Source organism: Leptonychotes weddellii, chromosome 2 (assembly GCF_054177405.1).
Source record: "Leptonychotes weddellii isolate Sample4059 chromosome 2, ASM5417740v2, whole genome shotgun sequence".
Classification (NCBI taxonomy): Eukaryota; Metazoa; Chordata; class Mammalia; order Carnivora; family Phocidae; genus Leptonychotes; species Leptonychotes weddellii.
The window spans coordinates 73,134,067-73,143,643 of record NC_138370.1 but is presented as its reverse complement, the minus strand read 5'-3'; positions in this window follow the sequence as shown (position 1 = coordinate 73,143,643).

Below are 9,577 nucleotides of genomic sequence, written 5' to 3'. Positions count from 1 at the left end.
AAGACAAAAAAAGTTTCGTCTTTTACAAAAATTATCGGTAGAGGATTCTGAAAGGAACAGAAGGCCTGGGATATGAGAGCAAATAGATGCTGTGAGGAGGACAGCCTGTCTCATCGAAATGTCTGCAATGCTAGAAAGGTTCTGTAATTCTGTGCTGTCCAACACGGTAGCGCCTAGCTACACGTGGCTGCTGAGCCCTTGAAAGATTTCTAGAATGACCGAAGAACGGAATTTTCAGTTTTGTTTAATTTTAATTAATTTCCAGCGTTATAAATGGTCAGTGTCTATTGTATTGAACAACATAGTTCTAGGAGTGACCGCTCTGTGTGTTACGTGTGTGGGTAGAAAATCCAGGACTTCAGGTGGAGAAAAGAGGACAAGGAAGAAAAGGTATTGCCTCCTTGCATCTTCCGGGGAAAATCCTTTTGACCTGTTGCAGTAATAGCTCCACCCAGGCAATAAGGAGAGCCTAGCGATCAGACCTAAAAAGAATAGTGTCATCATCATTTATTTTCATTAATCATTAGGGAACAAGGCTGCGGTGCCCACGCACAGACTGGCACTTCCCCGCATTCACGCCTGATTGATGGCATTTCAAGTAATCTTGTGGTAGGCAGTGGACAAGAGGGAAAGGTAATGAGATTGCCTCCTCATTTAGCAGCCCAAGCCAATAATGTGTCATTGTGCGTGGCTGTCACTCTACCCATCCAGGGTGCTCTGTACCAGGTAGGACACCCGCTCTTTCAAAGCGACAGAAATCGGGAGTTTGTACAAGTGGAGCGGGGTCATCAAGAGGCCACGGGAATCTCAGGCCTGTCCACTTGTCTGATCCGGGGCCTTGACATTGTTCCCTGAGCTGGCAAAAACTTGGGATTCGGAATCCTCTGCCGGGTGCGCCGAGCCCCATGGATGAGGCAGGGAGGAAGGAGACAGGAGAATGGCCACGTATGTGAGAGAAGGTCCCTGCTGGTGTGAGGCCCCGGAGTTTCCAAACACAGCAGCAGGGAAGACGGACCCCCAACCCCCAGTTCCCACCCCACCCCCCACCATGTTCACTTTCTTGCTATGTCCTAATTAGAAAACACAGAACGTATAGAAAACTAGACATTAATAAGTTTTTCTCCAAACAGGAAAAAAAAAAAAAAAAACCCGTTAATTAACCCACAATTCACTTCTGTAAAGTTGTCTCTTTTTTTGCTTTGCCACACGAAGTGGCGTCTGGGCACAGCCTTTAGCAAAGGCACTGAAATGCGGCCCCGCCGCTGCAGGACTTTCCAGTCGGGAGAGATCTGCCTTTTTCATCGTGAATTCTTTTGTTTTTCCCTGTGGTCAGCTGCTACAAAGATGCCGTCAGTTGAGATGAAACAGGCGGAGGAGTGCTATTCCCTGCGTCAGCCAGGCACGCTTCTCTAAATCCAGGGTTCAGCAGGTACAGTTAAAAAAAAAAAAAAAAAAGTCCGGGGGCTGTTGACAGAGGGGCCCAGACTGTTGGTCCCCTGGGAACAAGAGCAGGGGTCCTGGGCGCGCAGACCCGGTTCCCCGGCGGCGCGGGCAGCAGCGCGGCCCTTTCTTTCCGCCTGTCCTCACCCCTGTCCCGCTCCTCCCCTTTCCCGGCTGCACACGGGCTGCCGTCTCCATTGTTCCCTCCGCCCGGCAGCCCGCGTGCGGCCCGGCCCGGCGCAAGCCCCGCAGCCAGCAACTTCCTCTGAAGCCGCGGCGCGTCCTCACGAGCAGCTGCTCCGGGCTGTGGGCCGGCCAGCCCCGCGGCCAAGCGGCCTGAGAGCCCGAGCGCCAGGGAGCCACCAGCCTGCTCTCGGCAGCGGCCCGTTCTCCCTGGGAAGAAGGGGGAGCAGCCCTTCGCCCCTCTTCCGCGGGTGCGACAGACAGTGGGTTCGCCGGTTCACAGGAAGGTGCCTGCTCTGTCACCTGCAGCTGCCCTTGCCCTGCCGGCCTATTGTGGGGGCTGGCGCCACCTCAAGCAGGAAGGGGGGGTTGGGGAGGGGTCCTAGGCCCCCCTCGGAGAGGGGGCGGGGCGGGGCGGCATTCGCATGAGGAACCCAGGCTTCTGGTGGGCATCCCAGCTGACAACAGTTCTCGGGAACATGCACAGAGACGGGGGCGGGAAACCTGCCCTGGCCTCAGCCAGCATGAGGCAACAAGACTCCCGATGTGGCTTTAAAGAAAATACCACTGGCAATCCAAACAAGGCTAACTTAACCTCTGTCGGGAGAGCAGTGTGTGGGCAAGAGAGCCGAGGATCTGCCCATGCCCCGCCTCGGAGCTGTGGGTTCATTTTGGGGCCTCAGTGATCTTTCAGGCTTGGCTACAAGTATGACTCTGATCCAAAATTAGGCTTTGAACGTGTAACACAAAGCTCCCCGCCCCACCTACCGCCTCTCTCTGCCCTCTGCCGTTTCTTCCGAGCCTGGCTCTGCGCCAGATCTGGCCCTTCTCGCTCCTGGGGGAAGGGCACGGCAGGGTTCTGCATGCAGCCAGGGCTCTAGGGTGGGTGAGGGAGCACGGCACGATGCAGGGAAGAAAGGGAAGACTGATAGGCTTGGGAAGGGCACCCTAGCCTCCAATCCCCCACGCCATCGCGCCAAAGCTGGGGAAGACCACGCAGGTGGGAGGGCAGACGTGCCACGTTGGCGGCCCGCGTGGCTTCTGCCCACCTGTGCCTTGCAGCTCGGGCTCCTAATGGGCCTCCGGCAGCAAGCGAGCCAAGCCGGGCCGGGCCAGCTGCTCTGTTGTGCCCAAGAGCAGCCTCGGAGGTGGGGAGCAGCTGGGAGTCTGCCGTTGAAAAGGAGCTGCTCATTTTCCAGGGCAATTTCCCAGGGATGCCGGCCCTAGCAGAAGCCGCTCAAGTGGGGCAGGCAGGGAGCATCGTTGAGAGGGTTCCTTCTTTCTGTCTGAGCGTCAGCAGCTGTCACGTTGGGGTTCCCCTTGGCAGATTTCTTTGTTTCGCTGTTTAAAAATCTCAGGAGAACTCTCTTTGCAGAGTGGTACCGGGCAGGGGATACTTCCTTGCAAGGAACTGTAATAGCAACCTGTGCCGGCCAAGGGCACGCCAAGGGCACGAGGAGACCCGAGGTCATCAATGAATGTGTGTAAACCACGGAGTTCGTGCCTCATCAACTGTAGCTTTTCTGTGTTTCTGCATCAGTCTCTGATGATCTAGGCAGTTTAATTCCCCCTCCAAAAAGAAAGACCAGTTTAAAGTGCTCTTTTGGTGTTCAACCCCTGCTTTCCGTTCTGATTCTTAAGCCTGCATACACTTTAGAAGCACATACAAAGCAAACGCATGACCGTAATAGCATCACGATGCGGCTATTTCGGCCTAAGTATTACCTGTGCAGCTTGACTGGCTCCTCCACTTAGAGCAGTCTGGAGGTCCCAGTGACTCAGTAATGTGATTTTTGGCAGGTTTTTCTTCGGGCTTGTGATGAGGAACAGGATTAACAAGCAAACAGATGTGTCTGGGTTCTCGTGTTGCCACAACCCTTACTTGAGAGCATCAGGGATGAGCGTGTGGCCTCAGAGGGCCCCGCTCCCCCGAGAAGGAGTGTGCAGACAGACCCCTCCGCCCTGCTGTACCAGCAAGGAGGAAAAGAGACACAGCAGAACAGCCATTGAACAAAGTTCAGCCTTCAGGATTATCCAAAATGAAGTTGAAAGGGACAAGCTCCAGATTTTGAGACGAAAGACTTAGATTATTTTCACAACTCTGTCCCTAATTATCCGTGCGGACTTGGCAATCCACTCACTTCTCCTGGTTTAAGTTTTCTCATTAGTAAGGAAACACATTCTGTGGGTGAAAAGTAACCTAGTAGGAATATTAACGGCCTTGTGCGCTCCTTGTACGTGCCTATGCTTATCTATTATTTAAAGGAAAATTGAGGTCCAGCCACTGAAGTGGGTTTCATGGAATACCATTCACTGATATGTGAAGAAATGCAAACACTTTTTCAGGGCAGAAGATCATCTTTTTGTTTAAAAAAGATATTTTCTGTAATGTTTAGACCATCAGATGGGGGTTTATTTTACTACCTAAAGGGAGGCATGAGTCTTTCAGGCTCCTTCTAGCATCTCCCAGGGCTTTACAAAGATGTTCATGACACGCTGAGAGCAAGGGATCATGTATCACTCTTTCCACCAACAGATGGAGAAACTGAAGCATAAAGAGGTGAAGCAAGGTCACTGAGGGAGCAGGTGATGGACTGGCTTCTGGTCTCTTGATCCAAACCCTGCTCCACTTTGTCTCTCTCGTAAACAGCCATCGATAACTTCATTTCCAGGCCCAACACGGCAAACGAGGGCCCACGGTGTGCAAAGCATTCGTGTGCAAACGGGATCTCCACTATCCTGGGCAGAACACAGAGCCCTGAACAGAAGTAGAGTGGAAAGAAACAATTGTTACCACAAGAGGCAGAACCTCCATCAAAGGCCATTCTCACAGCGACAGGGCAGAAACAAGGAAGTAATGAGTGGGAAGCTCATTATCATCCATCAACCTACCACTAACATATCAAGATCATCCAAACCTAATGGCAGGACCTCCTAAACATTTACTTTCTTTAAAAACCTGCCTTTGACACTATACTTCTACATCGAGATTTTCCTTCCTTAATAGCAGCAGAACTGTGCAGAGAAACAGCCTGATGACAAAATATGAAAATTTCAGGCTAATGTTCATGTGTTGTGAGAATGCATATCATCATGTATCAGTCAGCCAAATGCTCAGGTTGACTGAACATTCCTATTTAGAGTTTAAGGTTGTGACCCATTTTCTTTTTACATCCTGTATACTCAAACACACACCTTACTGTTTCAGGTTTTCAGCCTGGCTCTGCCACTCGCTAGCTTTGCGATGAAGGGCTTTAGGCAAAAGCTCTGAGCCTCAGTTTCCTCCATGATAAATGAAGCGATCATGCCAATCTCACATTTTTTTTTTTGCTAAGACAAATTGACTTCATGTTTATAAAAGTATTGAGCACAACTCCCAGTTCACAGAGAGTGCTTAGTAAATGCTATTTCCTTCTTCTTCATCTTTGAATATATTCCTTATAAAGTGTTTTAATTTTTGGAAGTCCTTTCCTATATATTGCACTTAATTCAGATGGTTAAGGAACATGTAGTGATCCCTTTCAAATATGTGAAAAAACTCGATCTCTGAGCGGTTAAGCGATTTGCTCAGAGTTGCACAGCAAATTGATGCAGGACTAGAAGCCTGGCACCTAGTCCTTTGATCTTTCCAGAAACTTCTGTCTGTTGCAGCCATTGCCTCCCGCGAATGAAAGCAGCTGGTGTATAGTCCACCCCAAACCAATTCCAGATCTTCGGTGACTCCTCCCGGCCCTCCCTTCCCTGAAGCCCCCACTCCAATCCCATGTCACTCCTCAGGAACTTCCCTCTTCCCCCACCTGGGGCTGGATGTTCAGGGACTAATAATCTACATGGCATATGAGTTGAAATGAATTGGGAGGGAATGTTCTTTTAAATGAAAGAGTTGGATTAGACACCACCATACACATTATGTTGTTAAATATCTACAGCATGATAAAATCATCCCAAATGTCACCAATCCCTGGGGGACTTATTAATAATTAAGCATTTTTAGTTCGCTTAGGAATGCAGATTCCATTTAACAAGAGAACGTACACTAAATATGTCCATTATATTGCAGCTTGCAACAGAATATGTTAGAGATCGCAGCTGGGTTTCTCCAGGACAGATGACAAAGTTAATGCAGGGATCAGTCTTTTCTAAAGGCAGCATGTAAGAGCCAAAAGTAGCATCCTGGATTGGTTTATAGGGTTTGTGTTTATTAGAAGTGTTTATTAGAATGACTAATAATGGAAGAGAGCCGACTTGGCAAGGGTTCGGGGAGAGCCAGGAGAAGCCCAAAGGAAATGGGATGATCTCGCAGAATATAGGGCAAAGCAGAGACCCAGGGCCGGCAGTGGCGTGAATCATCTACCCCACACTGTCGTTGTTCAGGTTTTTAAGGACCGGAATAGGCAAAGAAGGTGTCCTTCTATATGTTCCACTTAATGGGAAGGCCATTTATGTTTTTATTTAGCTTACTCCCAAAAGATACATGGCCCTGGTCCTACACACACACACACACACACACACACACACACACACACACACACACACAACCACTTTTCTTTCAAAAGCAGTTTTCTTTATTTGTTTTGCTTTTAAAAGATATCTGATTCTCTCTCTCTCTTTTTTTTCTTCTCTATTTCCTGGGCAAAGTCAGAATACTAAGTATCTTGAAAGAAAAAAAGGGAAGCTTGCAAATAGGTTGCCAATCTTCTTTGTGTCTTTCAGAGATTAACTGGTTTGTTTTTTTTCCCCTAGGCCCACCAAAGACGGTCCCTTTTGAAGATGGTCAAGGGGGAGAGAGAGAGAGACAGAAACAGAGAGAGAGTGAGAGAGAGAGAGAGAGAGAGGTGAAATCTGGGGAAATTGGTTGATCCAGCCTTTAGTCCTGGGGCTCTTCTAACTAGCTTTGCAATGTGTGATCTTTTGGGCATGTTATTTAAACTTTTTCTCTAGGCTCCTTTTCCTACCAGTAGGAGTTTTCATGATCTAGAAAACCCTTCCAGCCTTAACGTACCCGAAATCTAGGCTTGAAGCAGGGAGGAGCCTCCCTCTCAATGATACCTGAAGAATTTTGCAAACTTTTAGCAGAAAAGGATTGTGGATAAATTTTTCCACGTCCTTGTTTCCTGTATTGAGCTACATGCAAATCGTGCTGCTCCTTTACTCCCTCACTTAAAGCACCTGCCAACCTAATAAAAGAGCCATAAATTTAGTCATAAGGGCCCCAACAAAGAAGGATCCTCTCCTGACCAAGGGAGGTCACTGGGACAGGCTGTCACCAGGAAGCAGAAACCACAGGGAAGATTGTTGTCATGTCTATTGTAACCAACCCAGGTGCCGAAGGACTCGGCAAAGCTGAGAAGCAGCAGGACTTAATATGGAGAGCGGACTTGGCTTGTTTTGCAGCCCCTTCACTTTCATCCTGACGTCACTAAGGTTCAAGGTGCAGCTAGGGGACTTCTGGGCTGAAAAAGGTGTGTGTATGTCTACAGGAATCATTCCCCAAGAGTCTCTAAAACCACTACTTCCTGTTGTTGGATATAGGATCCAGGCAGGTGGGCTGTTGAATAGAGATTCCCACCCAACTTTCAGGAAAGAATGGACATGGACAGAGAGGAATGTGAGCAGGAATGGGGGAGAGAGCAGGGAGGGCACAGGATGCTATTTATCATAGAGCTAGCAGCCTTGGGAGAAGCAGAGGAGGAGGGGCTGAGTTTCAAAACAAGTTGTGGACTTAGAGACTGTAAAAATGGTGGAGAAAAGATGACTTAAAGGTTTTCTTTCGCCACTGGTTTACTCCTGCTAATAACCGACCTGCCCAAATCGCATTTTACATCCTCTTTTCACTCTTGTCCAACCCCTGGCGGAGATACTCACAGGCAACAAGCCACGGGAACAGACAGGATATGAAGAGGACAGATTGAGGGCTAAACAACGAAGTCAGTAGTCAGACTACTGATTTGATACTGATACTGAAAAGTCTGCACCGTTCAACACATTAGCCCCACGCCATAATTGGGTAGTTTCATTAAAATGAAATGAAATTAAAAATTTACTTCTTCAGTTGCACTGGCCACCTTCCAAGTGCTGACTAGCCACAGGTAGCTAGTGGCTACCATAGTGGGCAACCCATAGAGCATTTCTCTCATCACAGAAACTTCTATCAGACACCTCTGCCAGACCCTCGGCCATCAGGGACTAATAACAACATTTATGGAGCCCCGACAGAATACCAGGCACAACTGTTGGTGTTTTATGCCTATTATTTTATTAATTTTCATAAAATTCATGAAGTATTATTATTTGCATCTGACAGAGGAAAGAACTGGTATTAAACATTCTTAATAATCTGCCCTTCGTGTTCAGTAGTAAATGGCAGAATATGAGCAGGGACCGGTTAATGGCAAACTATCATATGAACTCCAGTTTCCTGTGAGGGGCCTTAAAGACTGACAACAGAGCTAACATTTATTAAGCACCTACTACTAGGTGCCGGGCAGTGTTCTCATAAGTAACATACATAAACGGCAGGGACTAACCTGTGGCTTCCAATTCCAATCTTTGTTTGCAGGGCCAGTTGCTCTTTCTAGATGGGCTCTCTCTGGGAGCCAGCTGTCAGATGTCTCTGCTCAGAAGGATCAGCTCCACTTCACCTTGTGGTTGGCCAGCAAGGTCTGTTGCTTTCTTGGCCAAACTGTCGTCACTAGAAGTCATCACAAAAGTCATGCTCAAGCAGATCTTGAAAGGAGTCCTTTGGCCTACTCCTTGGAGTTGTCTCACCTCAGCTCATCACAGGGCAACTTTAAGAGCATGCTATTGACATTCCTTTCTTGACATTTGGTTGGCCCAGTAGAGATCCCTTCGGTCCTGGTGAGCTGGCTGCATTCCAGGCATGTTAGTGAATTTGTCTTATCCCGTAATATGAAGCAGGTCTAGTAGGTGAACCTCATGAGCTGGCTCAAGAAGTTGGGTGTGATATCTGCGGTGGTGGTCTATAGATTTTTTTAGTCTGGTCTAGAACGAAGTGCCATATAAATACCATAGTCCACCTGCCAGCCTCATTAAGATAGCCTGAATTTTTTTTGGCTTATTTTTCTACTTCTTTGATACTTTTAGAGCATTACTGCTATCTGAGAAGCAAAATCCAATGGAGGTTTTCTCTTTTACTTTTCCGGTGAAATTCTTTTGACTACCAATAGGATTTCATTGCATGGGTTAGCATGTAATCCTGGTCAGCTCTTTGACTTTTCACACCCTTAGCAGTATTATAACTCTGCAGTATGGTCCAAAATCCTTTGAAGACTGTTTCAGGTAGGGTAGCTTAGCAGACACCATATCACTTCGTAAATGGCTTTCAGAGAGAGTGGCCTATGAGTTGTCAAGTTGGACGCACCTCCCTAACACCTTGAAATGTAGGTTTCTTGATGTACTCTGGAACAAATACCCAACCCAGTCAAACTATTAGTGGTTGTAGACTGGCTGTGGGGAATATTTTCAAATAAGTGGCAGAATCTTTATGGAATCCCATTGAGTTTCTATAGTCAGATCCATAATAGGCCATGGGTAAGTCAACTCACATTATCAAAGACTCTTGTAAACTTGGTGGATACGTGTACTTCCTCTCCATGAGATACCACAAACACTACAGGAAAGTCACTCCCACCTCACCACTCTAGCCCAAACACACAACTGTCTTTCAAGGGTACAACTGACCTTATTGTGCAATTGTTGGTTTGCTAGGACACCGACATGAATTTTGCTACAATAGAAAAGTGTGGCAAGTTCACAAGGGCTGTCTTATCATTCTCGTATTTTTTTTTTCTCCTAGAAAAGAATGATGAACTTGAAATCCTGCTGTATGTCCTTGGCACTCCACATAATAAAGAAAGGTAAATACAGCTATCTAAGTAGCTTCTTACATTTCAACTTGAAAATTTCCTCAGGTGCAGGCCCGTGACTACAATTC